The following is a 22,393-nucleotide window of genomic DNA, read 5'->3' on the forward strand; positions in this document are numbered from 1 at the left end:
CTTTGAAGGTACAGACAATCATGTTATTCAGTGGCCTAAGGATATAATTCACATCCACTAGATCTACCTTTGTCCTTCTTCTTTAGATTTAATTCCTAACAAGATTTGTTGCTGGGAAAATTCAGCAAGAATTCAATTCAGGTTAAAACGCCAGAATAAGAGAAAATAATGTCTAACCCAACAGATGATCATACTTTACCAAAAGCCAGTATACAAATAATTTCCTTGAAACTTGACCTGGGAAGGTGCTTAACTCATTAGTAATGAGCACACTAATTACCTATGGTTAGATTTATTTTTTAAAATTATGTTATGGTATAATTAATTTTCAAATGTATACATATAGATACATTGATTAAATGTCAAGTGCAAATTTAGCACATCCTTGGAGGTTTTGCTCATTATGTTATTTCCTAAACAATCAGTTTTAGAGATCTCGTAAAGTAATAAAAAAGTTAATAAGCTTGCAGATCGACAAAAACATTGCTTCTGGAAATTAGATTGACTGGAGCATATTATTGACTAAGGTTAATAAAATAAAAGATACTAGAAGGATTCTAAATACTCATCAGGAGGAAATACTAATATCTAAATTTTGCTTCATTGCTTTATAATGCAAATCTGCAAGCATGCGCACACATGCTCACACACACCAAAAAAAAAAAAAAAAAGGATCAGAAAATGTGGAACAGTGTTGGCTTGAAAGCTATTTCCTTTGCTCTTCACACCTTCAATTTCCTTAAAGGTAAGTATGGGTTTTGTTTAGGGCCTTGATAATTCTGGACACTGATTCATGGACAGTCACTCATGACTGGTGATTCCCCCCCCCCCTTTGACTTGTTCCTGTCAGTTAAGACCTTATTTATGAAATTCCACTTGACTTTTTTGTCCTATCTTCCTGTTTTTATTGTTTGTCATGTGAAGACAAATGCACTGGTGTCAGCAGCCCCTGTCTTATGATTAAAGCTGATAGAGGCCCATCCTGGCTTGATTCTGGGGGTGTGGTGGGGATGGCAGAGGTGCCTGAGGATTGGAGAAGAAACTTCTGTGAGAACTTTAGGTAGTATTTCCAATGAGGGTGATCTCATCCCCAATAGGATGAAACTTAGATGGTGAATTTGAGGCAAAAAAATACCTTATTATTTTTATGTATAAAGCATAGATGTACAGTATATCTGTAGTAGTACACGTTCATGAGGGTGATGAATAGGAAAAAAATATCTAAAAAGCCTCCGCAGGGAAGGATAAAGATGAAAAAAAGAGAAATAATGATTTAGAGGAATAGCAGTAATTTTTTTTGTTGTCGTTGTTTTACAAGGCATTCAGCTGCCTAGGAATGAGTATGTATAAGAACCTGTATTCTTCAAGAGGGAAATATTCACCTTTATAAAATATATCCAGTGATCATCATACTTTGGATTGGGAAATATAAACCAAGTGTCTCTCAACTTCCTTTCTACTCCTACCTTCCTAGGATTGCCAGTGCTGAGAACAGCACAGGAGGAAGGTGCCTATCACACTGATTAATAAATATCTGAAACTTGGGGAAAAAAAGAAATGATAGCCTGCCTGTATTTGTAAAAACTTGAATTGCTTCAAAATGATGACTGAAAGGACTGGGAAAGGAGAATGTATTCACTGACCCTGTATTTTGTGTCAGGCATTGGCAGGCTACTCGATGGTCTGCACTTGAGGGGAACTCTGGAAGATTGCTCAAAATCAAAAATGACTACAATTATTCCTATAGCTGTGCCCTCTGTAATGTCTCTTTGTGGTAACTCTACTCTACAGCCTTTGCAAGCTGAGGCCTCAAGAGGCCCTTGCAGGGTTTTTGTTGTCTTTCGAGACCATTGGCTCCTGTGTGTAAACTGCCCGAGTTAGTCTGAGGATAAGCGGTCATGTGGAGCAGAGATGGGCCACCCCAGTTGAGGTCATCCTAGGTCAACAGGCACTCGGCTGACCCAGCACCTGACCACACACATGCGAGTAAATCCGCCCAAGACTGGAACTGCCCAGTTAAGCCCAATCTAAAGACTGATCCACAGAACTGTGAATTATATAAATGGTTGATGCTTTCAGCCACCGTTTTGGGGGATGGTCTATTTATGTGACAACAACTAACTGGTGAAGAAATTCAAATGCTGCATTAACAGGTATGAGTTAGGACCAAAAACAAACAAAAAAAACCCTAGCATGCACAGGGAAATAATATTTAAAAACACAAAAGCCTACAAAAACCCCCCGAGATGTCATCTCTCTTCACATGGTAAATTGATGGTTAATTTTACCTGTCAAGTTGGCCAGGCTATTGGGACCCAGTGTTTGGTTGAACATAAAATGTTGCTGTGAAGGGAAGTGTTTTTTTTTAGATATGATTGACATTAAATCGGTTGACCTTGGGGGCACTGGGTGGCTCAGTGGTTGAGCATCTGCTTTTGGCTCAGGTGGTGGTGCCGGGATCCCGGGATTGAGTCCTGTGTTGGGCTCCCTATGGGGAGCCTGCTTCTCCCTCTGTCTGGGTCTCTGCCTCTTTCTGTGTGTCTCTCATGAATGAATGAATTAATGAATGAATGAATAAATAAATAAATAATCTTTAAAGAAAAAATAAGTAAGTTGACCTTCAGTAAAGCACAATATTTCCCGTAACATGGGTGGGCCTCATCTAATTAGTCGAAGGCCTTAAGAGGCTTTGAGACAGAGGTCTTCAGAGGAGGGAGGAATTTTGCCTCCAGACTGCCTTTGGACTCATCATGCAACATCGACTCTTTCTGGAATTTCCAGCCTGCTGGTCTGCCCTGCAGGGTAGCACCCCCAGTCACATGAACCAATTCCTTAAAATAAATCTCTCTCTGTGCATCCTACTGGTTCTGTTTCTCTGGAGAACCTTAACTAACAGAGTAAAGATGACGTTTTCATTTAGGCCGTTGGCTTTATTTAGAACATGGCTTGGGCTACACTTGCTGGTTCAATCCAAGAAGCATGTTTCCTGCACTCTCCCTCCCAGGCCTGTTTCATGGAGCGGATCTGGTGCCCAGGGTCAGTGAGGGTACTACTTCAGCCTCCTCTGTCTCTGAGGCCCTCACAGAATGTTGGTGTTCTCTCTCCTGGCAGATAAGTTTTTGGCTCTGGTGTCCCCATCATAATACCAGTGGAGGCAGATGTGTTCCTGAGTGGTCATGACACTGAGGCAGCCTTAGAGGGGGGTGTGGGCATGTGTGCACGTACGCGTGTGTGCATGCACGCTGTGTGGGCGTGGGAAGGCCCCTCGTGGACTCTGCTACAACCACCACGCAGACTTTGTGGATCTGCAAGGGCTCTGAGGAGTGGTTTGAACACCACTGAAACTCAGGAGTGGTAGGGCCAAGTCTTTAAACCTCTCCCCAGACCTCAGCTTGCTCTAGAAAAGGATGTTGTTCCATTAAATGATCATCAAGGATGCCTCCAGCATAAACATCTCATGAGTCTATGATTCATTGCTTCTAATAATACCACTAACCTTTCCTGGGCATGGACTACATGGTAAGTACTTTACCCATGGTTGCTGCGTCAGTTAATAGAACCATCCTGTAGAATAGATGTATTATCCCAGTTTGACAGAAGAGGAAATGAAAGTTCAGTGAAGTTAAGCAGTAATTAAATGGCAGAACCAGAATGGGAACCCAGGCCCGCATAACTCCAATGACAGCGTCCTTTCCACTAGGCCACGCTGCTCCTCAGGAGGCAGGCGATTCAGGTGAAGGGTTCCTGGAAAGGCCTCTGATGCCTTTCAGATGCTTTTTCGTTTCTCTGCAGTTTTGATCCCTGGATGCTCCTTTAGGTGTCACCTATTCCTCATGTAATTCCTATCACTTTGCTGGTTCTAGTCTGTTAGCCATTCTTAAGATGGTTCAAATGCCAATGTCTCAAATCAGTATGCTTTTTCTTTATTACTTACCTTTTGTGAGAAATCCTTAAGATTTTCAATGGGAGTCCCTACGTTCACTAGAATGGACTGCATCATAAAAATAGGCAGTTATGACCTACCAAACAATTCGGGAACATCAAATTTCCTGAATGCTTCTCACTGTAGATGAGCAGCCACTACAGACCATAGGCCAAGTCCATTTCCTTTTTTTTTTTTTTTTTTAAAGATTTTATTTATTTTTTCTTCATAGAGACACACAGAGAGAGAGAGAGAGAGAGAGAGAGAGAGAGAGAGAGAGGCAGAGACACAGGCAGAGGGAGAAGCAGGCTCCGTGCAGAGAGCCTGACGTGGGACTCGATCCCGGGACTCCAGGATCATGCCCTGGGCTGCAGGCGGTGCTAAACTGCTGCGGCAGCCACCAGAGGCTTTTTGGAAATAGGCTAACCCTATTCTCCTCTGTCATGGTGGTTTTGCAAGGATCCTTCTTTACAACTTTCTTTCTTATTCATAATAGCAAGTGTCTACTTCTTGGTTATATGTCCAGTTGATTAAACAGCCTGAACATGCATAACCTCATCCAACAAGAAAGAAGGTCAGCTTTTTATTGCAGCTTGATGTAATGACCGTACAGGGGATTTGATGCAATCCCACCGTGATGTTAGGCCTTTTAAATCTTTTTTTTTTTTTTTTAAGAACTGTGCTTTTAAAATACTGTCATATTCAGCTTCTCTTTTATCCTGTTACTTTCCTCCTAATAAATACTGCACAGTTTCCATTTGGCTCCCCATCATTACGACTCTTAGCTGAGCCACACTCCCGTGGCATCAATTTTATTTCTTCAATATGAAATGTCAGAAGGTTAAGAGATCAAATACTCAAGCACCACATCCCTTTTGTAACATGTATTCTTTTATTTAAGAGGCAATATTCTAACATGAAAGCAGGCTCCTTTTTCCATCTTCTTCAACCTTCTTTTCAATTGATTCTTAAGGTAAAGTGGCTTCCTTCCTATAGATATTTAGGTAGCAGCTGATAGTGGAGTTAGCTGGAGGCTTTTCTGAGAGAACGTTTATTTGCAACAGGAGGCTTTTATTTTTCTTTCTTTCTTTCTTTCTTTCTTTCTTTCTTTCTTTCTTTCTTTCTTTCTTCCTTCCTTCCTTCCTTCCTTCCTTCCTTCCTTCCTTCCTTCCTTTCTTTCCTTTCTTTCCTTTCTTTCCTTTCTTTCCTTTCTTTCCTTTCTTTCCTTTCTTTCCTTCTTTCTTTCTTTCATGACGGGAAGATAGTTTTCCTGGGTATCCACACCCTTTTGTTACCTTAGGGAGAAACAGAAATCTCGAAAGCATATAGATTCCCTCTAAGACTCAGTGCTGTGATTAACAAAAGGTATAATAAAACAAGCCAATAATCATCTTTTTTGGGGGTAAAGGTACACCTCTCAAATTTTACTTTTCCATAGCTATTAAAAAATAAGTGGTTTACTTAAAAAACAACTCCAGGGATGCCCGGGTGGCTCAGCGGTTGAGCGCCTGCCGTGGGCCCAGGGCCTGATCCTGGAGTCCCGGGATCGAGTCCCACGTTGGGCTCCCTGCATGGAGCCTGCTTCTCTCTCTGCCTGTGTCCCTGCCCCTCTCTCTCTGTGTCTCTCATGAATAAATAAATAAAATATTAAAAACATAAAAGGCAACTCCAGAGGTGTCTGGCTGGCTTAATTGGTGGAGCATGTGACTCTTGATCTTGAGGTTTTAAGTTCCAGCCTCACCTTTAAGTAAGAGATTACTTAAAAACTAAATCTTAAAAAAAAGGACAACTCCAGATATTTCAAAATATATATGGATATATATATATCCAGCCTTATTGAGGTGTAACTGGTGAATAAAATGATATTTAAAATGTACAATGCAATAATAAGTACACATTGTGAAGGAATTCCCAGTAACACATTCATCACCTCACATACTAATTTTTTTTTTGTTTTTGTTTTGTTTTGTTTTGTTGAGAATGCTTAAGTTTTACCCTCAGCAAATTTCAATTAAACAATACAGTGTTATCAACTATGGTTGCCATGTTATACATTAGATCCTTGGACTTCGTTCATTTTATAAATGAAGTTTGTACCATTAAAAAAAAAGATTTTGCTTGTTAGCGAGACAGAGAGTGATGGAGAGAACATGAGCAGGGTGGAGGGGCAGGGGGAGAGGGAGAAGCAGACTCCCCACTGATTAGGGAGCTCAATGCAGGGCTTGATCCCACTCCAGGATCATGACCTGAGCCACCCAGGTGCCCCAAGTTTGTACCCTTCAATCAACATTTCCCCATTTCTCCCACCTCCCCCTAACACACCCCCAGCCCTTGGCAACCATCATCCTGTAGAATAGATATTATCCCAGTTTGACAGAAGAGGATATGAAAGTTCAATGAAGCTAAGCAGTAATTAGGTGACAGAACCAGGATAGGAATGCTGGTCTGTGTAACTCCAATGACAGTGCCCTCTCCACTACTCTGTTTTTATGAGTTTGACTTTCTGGTTTGTTTCAGATTCCACATCTAAGTGATATCATGCAGTATTTCTCTTTTTATATCTGGTTTATTTTACTTAGCATAATGCTCTACAGGTTTATCCAGGTTTTTGCAAATAGGGTTCCTTCTTTTTATGGCTGAATAATAGTCCATTGTGTGGACTATAATAGTCATATATATATATATATATATATATATATATAACATTATATAACATTATATAACATATATATAACATTATATATGTTATATATACATATATAACTATATAACTATATATTATATAACATATAACTATATATAATGTATATTATATATAATACATTTATATATATGAAACATATATGTAACATTGTGTGTGTGTGTGTGTATATATATATATATATATTTTCTTTATCCATTCATCTGTCAATGAATCCTTAGTTTTATGCCTTGGCTGTCATGATGCTGCAATGAACATGGGAGTGCAGATATCTCTTTGAGATAATGGTTTCATTTACTCTGGATATAAGCCCCGAAGTGGGAAGGCTAGATTATATGATAATTCTACTTTTAATTTCTTGAGGAACCTTCACACTGTTTTCTATAATGGTTTACGGAAATTCCCAATAGTGCACAATGGTTTTCTTTGTCCATTGCCTTGCTTATTTCTGGGCTCTCTATTATGTTCCATTGATCCATGTGTGTTTTTATGCCAGCACCATGATGTTTTTTGATTGCTGTAGGTTTGTAATATAGTTTTGAAACCAGGAAGTATGATGCCTCCAGCTTTGTTCTTTTAGCTCAGAATTGTTGTGGTTATTTGGGTTCTTTTGTAGTTCCATATAACTTTTCAAATTATTTTTTTCTACTTCTGTGAAAAATGCCACTGGAAGTTTAATAGTTTAATAGGGATTGCATTGAATCCGTATATCACTTTGGGTAGTACGGATATTTTAACAATATTAACTCTTCTTATCTGTGTATACAGGATATCTTCCCATTTATTTGTGCCTTCTCAAGTTCTTTCACTAGTGTTTTGTAGCTTATAGTGTAGACCTTTCACCTAACTTGGTTAAATTTATTCCTAGGTATTTTATTCTTTTTGATGTAATTGTAAATGGGATTGTTTTCTTAATTTCTCTTTCCAGTAGTTCATTGTTAGTTTATGGAAACACAACTGAGACAGTTGATTTTTGTATATTGATCTTGTGTCATCCAACTTCGTGAATTCATTAGTTCTAACAGTGTTTGGGTGGACCTTTGAGGTTTCCTGTGTGTACTATCATGTCATCTGCAAAAAAACAGTTTTACTTCTTACTTTCTGATTAGATACTTTTTATTTCTTTTTCTTGCCTAATTGCTATGGCTTGGATTTTTACTCTGTTGAATGAAAGTGGTGAAAGTGGGCATCCTTGTCTTGTTCCTGTTATTAGAGGAAAAGTTTTCAGCTTTTCACCATTGAGAATGATATTAGTTTTGGGCTTGCCATATATGGTCTTTATTATGTTGAGGTATCAAGGTATTCTTTATATACCTAATTTTTGAGCTTGATTATGAAAGCATGTTGAATTTTGTCAAATTCTTTTTCTTTTTTAAAAAAATATTTTATTTATTTATTCATGAGAGACAGAGTGAGAGAGAGAGGCAGAGACACAGGCAGAGGGAGAGGCAGGCTCCATGCAGGGAGCCTGATGTGGGACTCAATCCTGGGTCTCCAGGTTCAGGTCCTGGGCTGAGGGCTGCACTAAACCACTGAGCCACCTGGGCTGCCCTGTCAAATTCTTTTTCTGCATCTACTGAGGTGATTACGTGATTTCTATCCTTCATTTTGTTAATGTGATCTCTTACACTGATTTACAGATATTGAACCATTCTTGCATCCGTGGAGTCAACCTCACTTGATCATGGTGTATGATCCTTTTATTGTACAGTTGAATTCAATTTGCTAACGTTTTGTTGAGGATTTTTATATCCGTGCTCATCAGGAACATTGTCCTATAATTTTTTCTTTTTTAAAGATTTTATTTATTTATCTATCTATCTATCTATCTATCTATCTATCTATCTATTTATTTGAGAGAGAGGGCACACACAAGTGGGAGGAGGTGCAGAGGGGAAGGAAAGGGAGAGAATCTCGAGCTGACTCCACTCTTGATGCTGGGCTGGATCTCATCTAAGATCATGACTTGAGCTGAAATCAAGAGTTGGATGCTCAACCAACTGAGCCATCCAGGTGCCTCTAAATTTTTTTTTCTTGTAGGGTCTTGGTCTGACTTTGATATCAGGGCAATGTTGGCCTTATAAAGTGACTTTGGAATTGTTACCTCCTCTTCTATGTTTGGAAGAGTTTGAGAAGGATTAGAATTATTTCTTTGGATGTTTGGTAGAATTCACCACTGAAGCCATCTGGTCCTGTACTTTTTTTTTTGGAAATTTTTATTTTTTTTTATTACTGATTCAATCTCCTTACTAGTAGCTGGTCTGTACAAATTTTATATCTCTTATGATTCAGTCCTGGTAAATTGTTAGCTTATAGGAGTTTATCCACTTATTCTAGGTTATTTTTTGTTGTTTTAAAAAGCACATTGAACAAAATGGATTCTCATGGATCATATGAGAGTAAGAAATAGACTGAATTTCATTTCAGAGCTTAGGTCTATCTGCCTCCAAGGTCAGTGCTCTTTCTTGGATATGAAACATTTCTTCAAATAAAACCAGAAACAAAGGCCCCCCTCAAACACAAATGAAACACTTACCCAAATAAAACAAAAACAACTCTCCCAAAAAAGCAAGAAAAACCAAACCAAAACAAAACAAAACCTGATATAGGTTTTTCCTTATAGATATACAATATATTTTTTATTTGTAAGTTATAAATTTCATTTTATTTCTTTTTAAAAAGATTTTATTTATTTGAGAGAGAGATTGAAAAAGAGAGAGTGAGAGAGCACAAGCAGGGAGAGCAGCAGAGAGAGAGAGGGAGAAGCAGCCTCCCTGCTGAGCGGGGGTACTGATGTGAGATTTGATCCCAGGACTTTGGGATCATGACCTAAGCCAAAGGCAGATGCTTAACTGACTGAGCCACTCAGGCACCCCAAATTTCATTTTATTTCACTTTGACTTTATATATTTGCAGATGACCATGCAAACAATTATATTCAGTGAATATAATATAATATATATAATATTATATAATATAATAATATATGGGTTTTTTTTACATAAGGAGTTTCTGTAATTTATAAAACTGCTAATGTAGTTACACCTTTTTCTTTTTGTCTGATGGATAGTGGTTTTCTTGAATCTTATACATAGACTTGTAGAGTTTTAAAACTTAAATGGATCTAATTTTGTAGATGAGAAAGTTAAAGCTTAGTGAATTAAGTGGCTTGCCTAAAGTTACAGTCTAGCAACAGAATTAGGGAAACCCACGGACAAAAGCATGAGTTCATGTAGAAGGCATTTTACTGTGCAGAAGGAAGCACCTGAGCAAAAACTCAGGACATTTAAGATGTATTTAGAAGATACCTGAAACTCAACATACATGTTTTGGTTTCTATTTACCTCTAGAGATGGATATTACTGTCCAACCTTTTTGTACAAAATCAATATCTACTCAGGCATCTGACTTGGATTAAAACTCTAGCTACATCTTGTTCTCTGTACTCACAAACAAGTTCATTAATTTTCCATTTTCTCCTTAACAAAATGGAGATAATAATTTTTAATCCTTAGGATTACAGTGGGAGTGTAATAAATCAATGTGTGAAGTGTTTTTCCCATTATGAATGACACAGAGTACGTGTTTACTGAGTGAGTTTCCTTCCTCTGGCCTTGTCTACATGTAGGAAGACTGTGTGGAAATATACCTAGTCCTATAACATTATTTAGTAAAAATAACTGACTCAAAGAAGGCAATCAGAAATGTTGAGTCAGAAAATAAATGAATAAGAGAGAATATCTTCAACCTAAGGAAAGTGAAGTGCTCTGCGATGTTTCCATGGTTAGTCTTTGAAGTAGCTCAATTTGCTTAATTAATTGTTTAAAAAGAAAGAGGTTACACATGCAAATAGGAAAATAATGATTCTTTTTGATCATCAGGGTATTATATAACATAAAGAAGTAAAAACAACATTATTTTCAATTCGAAGGAGATGTGTTAATTTATACAGAAAGGAGAGGATTTGTTTTAAAAATATAAGTATAACAACCCAAATATAATCATATAAAATGGTGGTGGTTAAGATTAGGACCTTGGAATCAAGTGGATGTGGGTTCAATCTTAGCCTTTCCATATGCTGTATAATATGGGCAGGTAATTAATCTCTGAAACTTAGTATTCATATACTATTAGTAATATTTATGAGGTTGAATCATATGAAATTGCCACTTTTGTAGGTCAAAACCCATCAAATACTGGATATTTTATATGATTCAACCTAGTTGGAATTTAAAAATTATATAAATGTTCAGGACTTTTGGTTTCCAATCTAGTATGTAGGAAGCTTGGGAGTTGGCACTCCATCGTACCAGCAAGTAAAAATTGAAAATCTAAAAATCAATAATTTTTTTTAGATTCATAACAAAAGTTAAGGTCACAGGGCAAACCTCTGCTTCCAAGCTTGGAGAGACAAGTGAATAGAGAGAATCACAACCTTTCAGAGCAGAAACCCACAAGCAGAAAACTCTGAGGAAGCCAGCACCAGAATGGGAAAATCAGCACTGTAATTGATGAATTCTGGAGTCTCTGTAGAAAATTCGGAGAGTTAAGAAACTCTGGGGGGGCTCAGTCATTGAGCATCTTACACCTTTTGTGAGTTTTGCTTCCAAGCGTTCAACTTTGTTCTCACAGTGAATATCCAAGAAAAATCCCCTCATGCTTCTGGTGGGGTGCAGGGGGAGGGGAGAGAGAAACCATTTTGGAATGTGCCAGATCATTCTGCTCTTCTTAACAAGGCCAGCTCTCAGGTATGCAAGGCTGGTTCAGCATTTGAAAATCAACTAATATAATTCATCACATCAACAGGTCAAAGAAGAAAAATATTACATGGTCATATCAGTAGATACAGAAAATGCATTTGATAAAATCTAATACCCACTTATGATAAAAAAAAAACACTCAGTAAAATAGGAATAGAGGGAAACCTCCTTAATGTGATAAAGAATTACCCACAAAAAAAACATAGCTAATATCACACTTAATGGTCAGAAATCTTAGCTTTTCAACTGAGGTCAGCAACAAGGCAAAGATGTTCTTCCCACCATTGCCTTTCATCATTATACTAGATAGAGGTCCAGGCTGATTCAATAAGACAAGAAAAAGAGATAGATTGGAAAGCAAGGAAAAAATAAAACTGTTTTTGTTCAAAGATGGGATGGTCTTTTATGTAGAAAATCCAAAATAATTGACAAAAACACTCATGGAACTAATAAGCACTCATATCAAGGTTGCAAGATACAAAATTAATTATAAAAATAATTGCTTTCCTACATACCAACAATGAACAAGTGGGATTTGAAGTTAAAAACACAGTATCAGGGACACCTGGGTGACTCAATTGGTTAAATGTCTGATTTTGGCTCAGGTCATGATTTCTGGATCCTGGAATCGGGCCCCTCATAGGGCTTCCCACTCTGCTGGGAGTCTGCTTGTCCCTCTCCCTCTCCTTCTGCCCCTTTCCACATTCATGCTCACTCTTTCTCTCTCCCTCTCAAATAAATGGATAAAGTCTTTAAAAATATCCAAACCAACCACAATACCATTTACCTTAGCACCCCCCCAAAATAAAATACCTAGGTATAAATCTAACAAAACATGTTTAAGATCTATGTGAGGAAAGTTACAAAACTTTAGGTACAAGATCAAAGAAGAAGTAAATAAATGGTGAGATATTTCCTGTCCACGGACAGGAAAATGCAATATTGTCAAGGTCTCAGTTCTTCTCAACTTGATCCACAGATTCAATGCAATCTCAATCAAAATCTCAGTAAGTTGTTTGGTGGATATAGCCACACTGATTCTAAGGTTCCCATGGAGGGTCAAAAGACCCAAAATAGCCAACACAAAATCAAAGGCAAAAAACACAGTTGGAGGATTGACACTACCCTACTTTAAGACTTACTTAAAGCTAGTAATCAAGACAGTATAGTACTGGTGAAAGAATAGACAAATAGATAAATGGAACAGAACAGAAATTCCAGAAAGAGACCCATATAAATATAGTCAACCAATTGTTGCCAAGGAATAAAGGCAATACAATGGAGCAAAGATAGTCTTTTCAGCCAATGGTAATAAATCATGCTAGAAATCTACATACAAAAAAAGTGAATCTGGATCCAGACCTTACACCCTTCACAAAAATTAACTCAAAAATGGATCATTGACCTAAATGTAAAATGCAAAACTATAAAACACCCATAAAATAACACAGGAGAAAACTTAAAGGACCTTGGATGTGTCCGTACTTTTTAGACAAAATACCAAAGACACAGTGAAAGAAATCATTGTGAAGCTTTACTTCATTAAGATGGAAAACTTTAGCCCTGTGAAAGACAATGTCAAGAGAATGAGAAGACAAGCTACAGACTAAGAAAAAATATTTTCAAAAGACATAGCTGATACAGAACTAGTATTCAAAAATATATAAAGAACTCTTAAAGCTCAATAGTAAGAAACCAATCAACCTGATTTAAAAATACATTGAAGGCTTAAGCAGACACTCACCAAAGAAGATATACAGATGACAAATAAGCCTATGTAAAGATTTTCCACATTGTATGTTAGGAAAATGCAAATTAAAACAATGAGATATCAGTGCATTCCTATTAGAATGGTTAAATTCTAGAACACTGACAACACCAAATGCTGATGAGGAAGTGGAGCAACAGGCACTCTTGCTGATTGCTAGCAGGATTGCAAAATGGTATAGTGGATTTGGAAGAGACAGTGGGTGGTTTCAAACAAAACTAAACATACTCTTACCATATGAGCCAGCAGTTCTTCTTGACATTTACTCAAAGGAGTTGGAGACATTTGTCTATACAAAAACCGGCATGTGGCTATTCATAATTGCCCAAACTTGGAAGCAACCAAGACGTCTTCAATAAATAAATGTATAAATTGTGGTTTATATCCAAAATGGAATTCTATTCAGTGCTAAAAAAAAAGAGCTATCAAGTTATGAAAAGATGTGGGGGAAACATAAATGCATATTATTACGTGAAAGAAGCCAATCTAAAAAGGCTGTGTTCCATATGCTTCCAACTATATGACAAGGTAAAACTATGGAGACAGTAAAAAGATCAGTGGTTGCCAGGTGTTAGCAGGAGGAGGAGCTAAGTAAGTGGAACACAGGATTTTTAGGGGAGTGAAACTACCTTATGTGAAATTACAATGGTAGGTACATGTCATTATACGTTTATCTAAACCCATAAAATTTACCTCACCAAGACTGAGCAGAAATATAAACTGTGGACTTTGAATGACTGTGATGTGTCAATGTGTGTTCATCAGCTGTAACACAGGTACCACTGCAGGGCTGGCTTTTGATGTGGGGGAGGCTGTTCATATACAGCAGCAGGGGATATATGAGAACTCTCTGTACCTTCCTCTCAGTTCTGTGGTGAACCTAAAATTGCTATAAAATAAAACCCATTAAAAAATTTAGATAAAATCTTGCCATAATTACAGTCACAATTGAATTGTTCAATAAATGAGAATTCTTATTATGCTAATGCATCTAACAATAAGAGAGTAAATAATTACATAATGGTTCTTCTATACAATGAAATAAGATAAAATCATTAAAAATTATTATGAAGAATAATTAAGGACACGAAACAGTATTCATGATAACATCATAAAACAATGAGGATTTAAGATTGCATGAACAACTTTGTCTCAATTTTGAAACCTATGCAAGTATATTTGTTAATTTGTATAGAAGAAATACTGGAAGAAAATATCTGAAAATATTAAACATGATTACCTCTGGATAAGTGATATTGTCTTCTTTACATGGTTTCTTCCCATTTACTGTAAGTTCAGACACTTTATAATATGATATATATATAAATATATTATTTATACTAGATAATAAATATATAATATAATATAATATTATATTATATTATAGTATGTACTTTTCCTTCCTATCCTAGCCACAGGAGTTCTTGCCATATATGGGAATAATACCCTATTGATAAAAGCCATTTTGTTGTCCAATGAAAACATTTTAAATTAAGTGTCTTGGGTATTGATGAAACATTTTTTGGACAGTGTTTTTGTGTGTGTAGGGAAGGATAGGATTGAAAAAAACAGAAAAAGGGGCAATAAGGCAGAGTTAGAGAAAGAAAAATTGGGGCCAATAAGATCTGGGACCAAGGTATAGAACTTGAGAAAGGAGTTATTTAGACATGGACCGGCAACAAAAAGACATTTTAACTCCTTTGAGAACTTTGTTTTCCCAGTTTTGCATAGCCTGTCTATAATTATGGCTTTGAGTTACCTTATAGTTGAAGCTAAACACATTTCCTGAAGCATACAATTTCAGGAAGCTCCTTTGGATGTGGCTTCTTTTTTTTTTCTCCTTAAGATTTTATTCATTCATTCATTCATTCCTTCATTCATTCATGAGAGGCAGAGACAGGCAGAAGAAGAAGCAGGCTCCATGTGAGTAGCCTGATGTGGGACTTGATCCTAGGAGCCGGGGCTCACTCCCTGGGCTGAAGGCAGATGCTCAACCACTGAGCCACCCAGGTGTCCCTGGATGTGGCTTCTAAGGGACATGTCTTACACTTGGGTCTGCCAAGGCATGTTATCACAACTACATCGTGATAGTGATAGATCATATTTCTAAATGCTTATGTTTGTAAAGTATTTTGACAATTCTTATGAGCCTGTGAAATAAACAGCGCATGGATTATCTTATCCATCTTGTAGAATAGAAAAAGAAGATGAGAACATTAAATGAATTGTCTTATATGCCACGACTAGAGCATAGTAAGGACTAGAACCTTGACTCCTTGGATTTTAAAGGTAACTTGTAACATACATAAGAGCACAGGGAAATGAGAGAGTAAAAAATGAAAAAAAACCCAGCAAGGATGAATGAAAATTGGAATGATTACATTTTATATTACTTCCTGTGTCTGAGAACACATTAGTTTGAGGCTGTAAAAAAGTAAAGCTATTTTTTTTAAAAAAGTACAAATATTCAAGTTACTCATGTATAGATGGATAATGCGTGGTTTTTAAAACCACTTGAAAAAAAAGTACATAATGAGAAGACCTTTATGTTTAATTTTGCTGTGGTTGCTGCAATAATACTGCTGTAGTCAAAGGTCTGGCAGCTTTTCGTCTTAGTTCTTATAGAAATACAGACCTAAGTACAGAATCAATTTTTAGAAAAGAACATTTGCCAATATTATGAAAACACTCTACTCGCAAAGTAGTTCCAGCATTAACCCTTTCTAGCTAACGCTTGCCCTTCTAGAGGAACTCAAATAATGGAGAGAGCACTGATCAGAAAGGTAAGGCCACTAGCATCTGGGAGACCCTAGACAAATGATGTAAACTCACTGGCCTGAGTTTCCTTTTCTATAAAGTGAGGAGTTTAGATTAGGCTAGTGGTTCTGGACTCTGGGGACTTGACACAGAACAGAGCTCTTTACAAATGCTGATGTTTGACCCAACCTCCAGAGATTCTGACTTAAGTGATGTAGGTAATCTCTGCTGGTGGTGCTGACACCAAGAAGGTTTAAACCACTGGATTTGGTGACCCTCCAAGATGCTGCTAGCTCTCAGATTCTAGAATAATGTGGTTTCTTTCCACAGCAAACCAAGAGGTGGCATATTATCCTGCCTCTCACTCTCCCCCAATTTTAGAATAACTTTCTGGCCTGTTCTTAGAGTAGTAATTTTCAAACTTTAGTGGTGAGTAGTAGTAAGTAGCTAGCTAAAAATGCAGACAACTATTAGAACCCCCCTAATGAAATTCTGAGGAAGCTGATCTAGGGCATTGCCCAGGAATCTATATTTTAAATAAGCATGTGGGTGATTCTGAGGTCATTGGTTGAGAACCACATGTTAAGAAACACTGTCAAGAGCATAACTTGTAACTTCAAGAATGGGGTTTTTCCTGGGGAGTCTTTAGAACTCTGGTTCAGTCTGGAATACAACTTTCAGCTCAATTATGAAGTAGAACAGTGACTCGACCCTGTACCTCACAGCTCTAAGCCTTCCTCTTCATTTGAGCTCTGCTCCTATAGCCAGGACTTTCAATAAAACCTTCCCTGAATAGGTAAGATAAAGAAAATTAGAATAGAAAAGACAAATGATTTCTATAGATAAATAGAAATATTAAAAAAATTATGATGCAAAAATCGGTAAAAGATCTGAATGGGCAACTCGCAGAAGAACAAACCCAGTAGTACGCATTCATAATATCCGAGAAATAAGAATTAATAAAAGAGTGAGACATCCATCATTTTCCACCAAACCGGCACACATTAAAAAGTGTGATAGTATCAAGTGACTGCTAGGGAAACTAGTACTGTCAGGCATTCATGGGAGAATATAAACTGGATGAACCAGTTTAGAGAGCAAGTCGATAGTATCTATTTAATATGTTATATCCTATGATGCTAAAACTGTAATTCCACTTCTCAGTATTAACCTTAGAAATACTGGAACATAAACAAAAATAAGTATGTTTGAATGATTTAAAATAGAAACAATGGGAAGCACCTAAATATCCCTAAAGGAGGAAGTATCTAGATAAATTATAATATAGTCTTAGTAAATATTAGGCAACAATTAGAAGGAATGAAGTAGATCTACATGAACTAACTTGAGTAGCTCTCCAGACTTAATGCTGAGTTAAAAACCTAGTTACAGGGATGCCTGGGTGACTCAGTGGTTGAGTGTCTGTCTTTGGCTCAGGTCCTGATCCTGAGGTCCCCTGATCAAGTCTCACATCAGGCTCCCTGATCAGTGGAAAATCTGTTTCTTCCTCCCCCTATGCCCCTGCCCCAGCTTGTGTGCACGTGTGCTCTTTCTCTCATATAAATAAATAAAATCTTTAAAAAAAAAATCTCCGCTGGGGCACCTGGGTGGCTCAGCAGTTGAGCATCTGCCTTTGGCTCAGGGCGTGATCCTGGGATCCTGGGATCAAGTCCCGCATAGGGCTCCCTGCAGGGATCCTGCTTCTCCCTCTGCCTGGTCTCTGCCTCTCTCTGTGTCTCTCATGAATGAATCAATAAAATATTAAAAAATAAAAATAAAAACCTAGTTATGGGATACTATTCACTGTGGTAACTTGTATTCATGGTGGCATCGTCAATTTCTTCCTTCTGTATTTACTTACCATTACTCCAATAGGAGACTGAGTCTTGCCTTGCCCTCCTCTTGAATTTGGGCTGGTTTAAATGACTTCCTTGATAATTGGAATGGGGCAGAAATGATTCTGGGACTACTGAGGTTAGGTTATAAGAAGCTTTACGGCTTCCTCTTGGGTCTCTTAGAAGGAGTTATTGCAAGTCTTGCTCTGGAGAGAAGTCCTCCACTGTGTAAGAAGTGCAGTTGTCCTGAGAATGGTGTGCATCGAGAGAGGAAGATGCCTGCCAGCCTGACTGTTCCCACCATTCCAACCAGGCCAGCTGAGACAAGATATGTGCGTGGAGCTGCCATCTTGGACCTCATTATCTCAGCGGATGCCATGGAGAGAAGAACCAAGGTCCCAGACATATGGCCCAGTCAAACTGTCGCAGCCATCCCTAGCCTTTTAAGCCACCCTAGCTTAGACCTCAGACATGTGGAACAGAGAGGAATTATTTCTGCTGTGCCCTGCCCTAATTTCTGACTTACAGAGCTGCGAGCATAGTAAATGTTAGCTATTTTATGCCACTAAGTTTTTGTATGTTTGTTACATACTAACAGATGACCAGAACACTCACAATAACATTGTGCATTAGAAAAAAAAATACTGTGCAATACCAGATATTTTTTCATGTGTGCATGCATATGTATGTGTGCGTGTATGGTCTAGAAAGGCAAACACTAAACAGATGACAATATTTATGACTGGGTTAGAGAAGATTCTACATGGTGATCCTTCAAAGGAACTTTAGGTAGAGTTAGGGCCCAGTCAGGAAAACAGAAATTATCGTGCAGATTCCAGTAGGAAGTATTGAATTCAGGTAAGTAGATATTTGCAAAAAGAGCAGAAGAGAAAGTAAGGGAAAGCAGACATCAACGCTCACACGGACCACTAACTTTCAGTGACTCAGGAAGTTGCAGGAATTGCGGGAATGAACTCAGGATGATCCCCTCTCTGGGAACATGAATGAAATGTTTGAGGCTGCGGCTAAATCTCTCGGCTATAGGATATTTGCCCACATAGCTTAGGAGCAAGGATGGGTCTGTCTTCCTTCTGCCTTCCAAACCTTCACTGAGTACCTCCCATTGATGAGATTTAACCCAGAATCCTGTGAAGGGTTCTGGGAAATACAGCACAGAGAAAGTAGGAGGTTGTGCTTGGATGCCAATAGAATACCTGCTCTGAGAAAACTGTGAAACACTAGCCTTCTAAAGTGTACATAATTGACAAATGCTTCCGCTGGTAATTCTTTAACAAAGATGTAGATTCTACGTTTTAGCTCATAAGAAAAAACTAGTAATTTTTGATATTTGTTTTTGCATCTTTTCCTCTTTGATAGCAAATACTGACGTAGCAAGACAGAGCCTGAAGGTAGTCTCACGATCCCCACTTCCTAGTATTCACGTACTTGTATGGTTCCCCTCCTCTTGAGTTTGGACATACTTGTGTGACTTGCTTTTAAGTGATGGGGCAAAGGTAATAGGGGTATGTTATTATGAGTTAATGATCCTGTGATTAGTTACATAAATTTGTAGCTCTGGTCTTGCTAGATTCTTTCCCTCTATGGCTGTGAGGAAGAAATAGCCATGTTGAGGGATCTCGTGTGGCAAGACACCATGGGCAGGTTCTCAGAGCTGACAGCAGCCTCTGGCCAGCAGCCAGCAAACGCTAAAGCTCTCAGTCCTACAATCACAGAGACCTGTCAATAACCATGTGGGTGGGGAGGTGGATCCTTCCACAGCCTAAACTCCAGATGAGATGAGAACACAGCCCTGGCCAGAACCTCATTTGCAACCTTGTCAAACCCTAAACAGAGGACTTTAAGCTAAACCATGCCCATATTCCTATCCCAGGAAGAATTAGATAATACTTGTGTGTTGTTCCAAGCCACTAAGTTTGCTGTACTATTGTTATGCAGCAATAGAAAACAAATAGTGACTTTTATTTATTTTTTTAAATTTTTTTAAAATTTTTATTTATTTATGATAGTCACAGAGAGAGAGAGAGAGAGGCGCAGAGACACAGGCAGAGGGAGAAGCAGGCTCCATGCACCAGGAGCCCGATGTGGGATTCGATCCCGGGTCTCCAGGATCGCGCCCTGGGCCAAAGGCAGGCGCCAAACCGCTGCGCCACCCAGGGATCCCGACTTTTATTTTTTTAAACCTCCAGTTGACCTGGTTCTGTTTTGGGTCCACGAGACCATGTTGTGGAGTTCCTGTATTTAATTGGACCCCTTTTCTAGCAGTGATCACCAAAGCAGAGGACAGATGGGGGAGAGGGGTGTCAGCCTTAATTGTGGACAAAATGATTCATTGGGATATGAAAAGAAATTGTCTATTCTTTATTTTTTCTAAAATCATAGGAAGGCATTTAGGGTTCCTGGGTGGCTTAGTCAGTTAAGCACCTGATTCTTGATTTTGGCTCAGGTCATGATCTCAAGGTCATGATATCCAGCCCTAGGTCAGGCTCCATGCTGGACATGGAGTCTGCTTGGGATTCTCTCTCCCTTTCTCCCTCTGCCCTTATTCCCAATGCCCCTGCCCTGGCTAGTGCTCTCTTGCTCTCTCTCTTTCTTTTTTTCTTTTTTTTTTTTTTTTCTCTCTTTCTCTCTCTCAAAAAAGACAGTTATAGGAAGGGATTTAAGCATTTGGAATATTAATTATATAGAATGATGTTCACTTGGTTCAGTTCTCATGTCATATGGCCACAGATTATGGAGGTAGATGGGGTACTTTTAGAGCAGTGTGGAAGTCATGGGAAGGGGCTAGCAGTGGCGGTCTTCCTGTCTACACTTTCAGTGCTTTGGGACATATGACAGTGCCGGGGAATTAGGTGTTATTTTACCTTGCTTATGTAGAATAATCTTTCCCAATGGACCGGTGGCTTAGAGATTCTTTCAAAGAATGTAAGAAATGATAATAATGCAAGCAAAAGTGATCTACAAGAAAATGGCAGTGCTGACATTTTTTTATTGGTGTGAACTTTTCTTCACAATATGAGATTAAAAGCTGACAATATAGCCTCACATAATAAAATGCAAAGTTGTTACACATTATTTGAAATATGGATGGATGTAAATATTATGACATGTTTTTGTGGAGTTACTCTTCTAGCTTCTATAGCCATTAAAACCAAGTATCCAAATAAATGCAAATCTCTGAATTGCAGTAAGCTGAGACATGCAAGAATAAAAAAATGTTTTTGTAGCATTAAAAAGAAGATACAGGGATGCCTGGGTGGCTCAGCTGGTTAAGCATCTGCCTTCAGCTCAGGTTACAGTCTCAGTGTCCTGGGATGGAGCCCCGCATGGGTGGGAGGCTTCTCCCTCTCCCTGCTGATCCTGCTGCTTGTGTTCACTCTCTCTCTCCCTCTCTTTCTGTCAAGTAAATAAATAACATCTTAAAAAAAAAGACACAAAATAGTTTAAAATATTTTATTCATCTTTCACTCATTTAAAAATTCTGTTTTTGTGTGTATGTTTTGAAGTGTTTTAAAAATATTTGTAGTTTATAAACATGGAGGTGAGAGTCCAATCATATTGGTATTATAAAATATTATAATATATAGGGAGGTAAAAAATATTTTTGTGCCAGTATAAAGGAAATGGAATATATAATTACCTAAATATATTTTTATGTCATATTTATTTTTCTCTTTTGAGTATATTTTGAAATGTATATAAATGCAATAGATATGCATATTTATAATTAATGAATACACTCTGTACATTAGAGATGTGGGCTTATATGTTTTTGCTCCTAGAGGACAAAATCAATCTGTTTGGAAGGTCTGTTCCAATGAATGAAATTACCTGATTGTGTCCAAAATAGAGTAGGTGGGCTTCTCTGATGTCGTTCAGTCTTACAGTGCAATCAAGGGTTTCTCCAGGTTGGAGCTAATGCCCACCACTGTGTATGTATGTGTCCTAGGAGTTTATGGGAAGACCAGGAGACCAGGCAAATTCAATTTAGTTATTTAGGTAGCAAATTCAATTTCTTGATGAACTATATTCAAGTCATTGTGGCTTGATACAGATGGAACAGGATTCCTGCCCCAAAACAACTTACAATATCCTTGTTATTGGAGAAAAAGGCATAAATAAGTGTGTGTGTGTGGTGTAATAAAGATATAAGGTAATCTCCGATGGAGTTTAGAGAAGGTAAATATATTGAGGGGTATGGATTACAAGCTAGACTTTGGACCTCAGGCTAGTTCCATCTGCTTGCATGTATAACAGCTGTTATATGGGTTGCTTTCCAAGTCTGTAAAACTCAGGTAACAATACCTCAAAAATCATTGTGAGGTTCAAATAATTAAAAATTGGGAACCTACGGGGGCACCTGGGGGGCTCAGTTAAGCATCTGCCTTCCGCTCAGGTCATGATCTCAGGGTCCTGGGATCTGGCTCTGTGCTCGGGAGGGAGTCAGCTCCTCCCTCTCCCTGGACCCCTCTTCCTGCTCCTGCTCTTTCTCTCTCTCTCAGACAAATAAATAAAATCTTTTTTAAAAAGTTGGAAACTTACTGTAATGTATATGAATAATTGGAATTATATTTTAGTTTAGAAATCTACAGTCTTTTAAAAGCTTTAGTGTGACACACACACACACACACA

The 22,393-nt window shown here is 38.0% G+C and overlaps 1 long non-coding RNA gene across 1 annotated transcript; it reads left to right on the forward strand.

The window, feature by feature from the left end:
- The first annotated feature begins 16,571 nt into the window (after window positions 1–16,571).
- On the forward strand, window positions 16,572–18,211 carry LOC125755864 (uncharacterized). The gene is made up of 2 exons (XR_007413315.1): window positions 16,572–16,704; window positions 17,927–18,211. It is a non-coding gene; the product is annotated as an uncharacterized LOC125755864 (long non-coding RNA).
- The last annotated feature ends 4,182 nt before the right edge of the window (window positions 18,212–22,393 follow it).

Source organism: Canis lupus, chromosome 10 (genome assembly GCF_003254725.2).
Source record: "Canis lupus dingo isolate Sandy chromosome 10, ASM325472v2, whole genome shotgun sequence".
Taxonomy (NCBI): domain Eukaryota; kingdom Metazoa; phylum Chordata; class Mammalia; order Carnivora; family Canidae; genus Canis; species Canis lupus.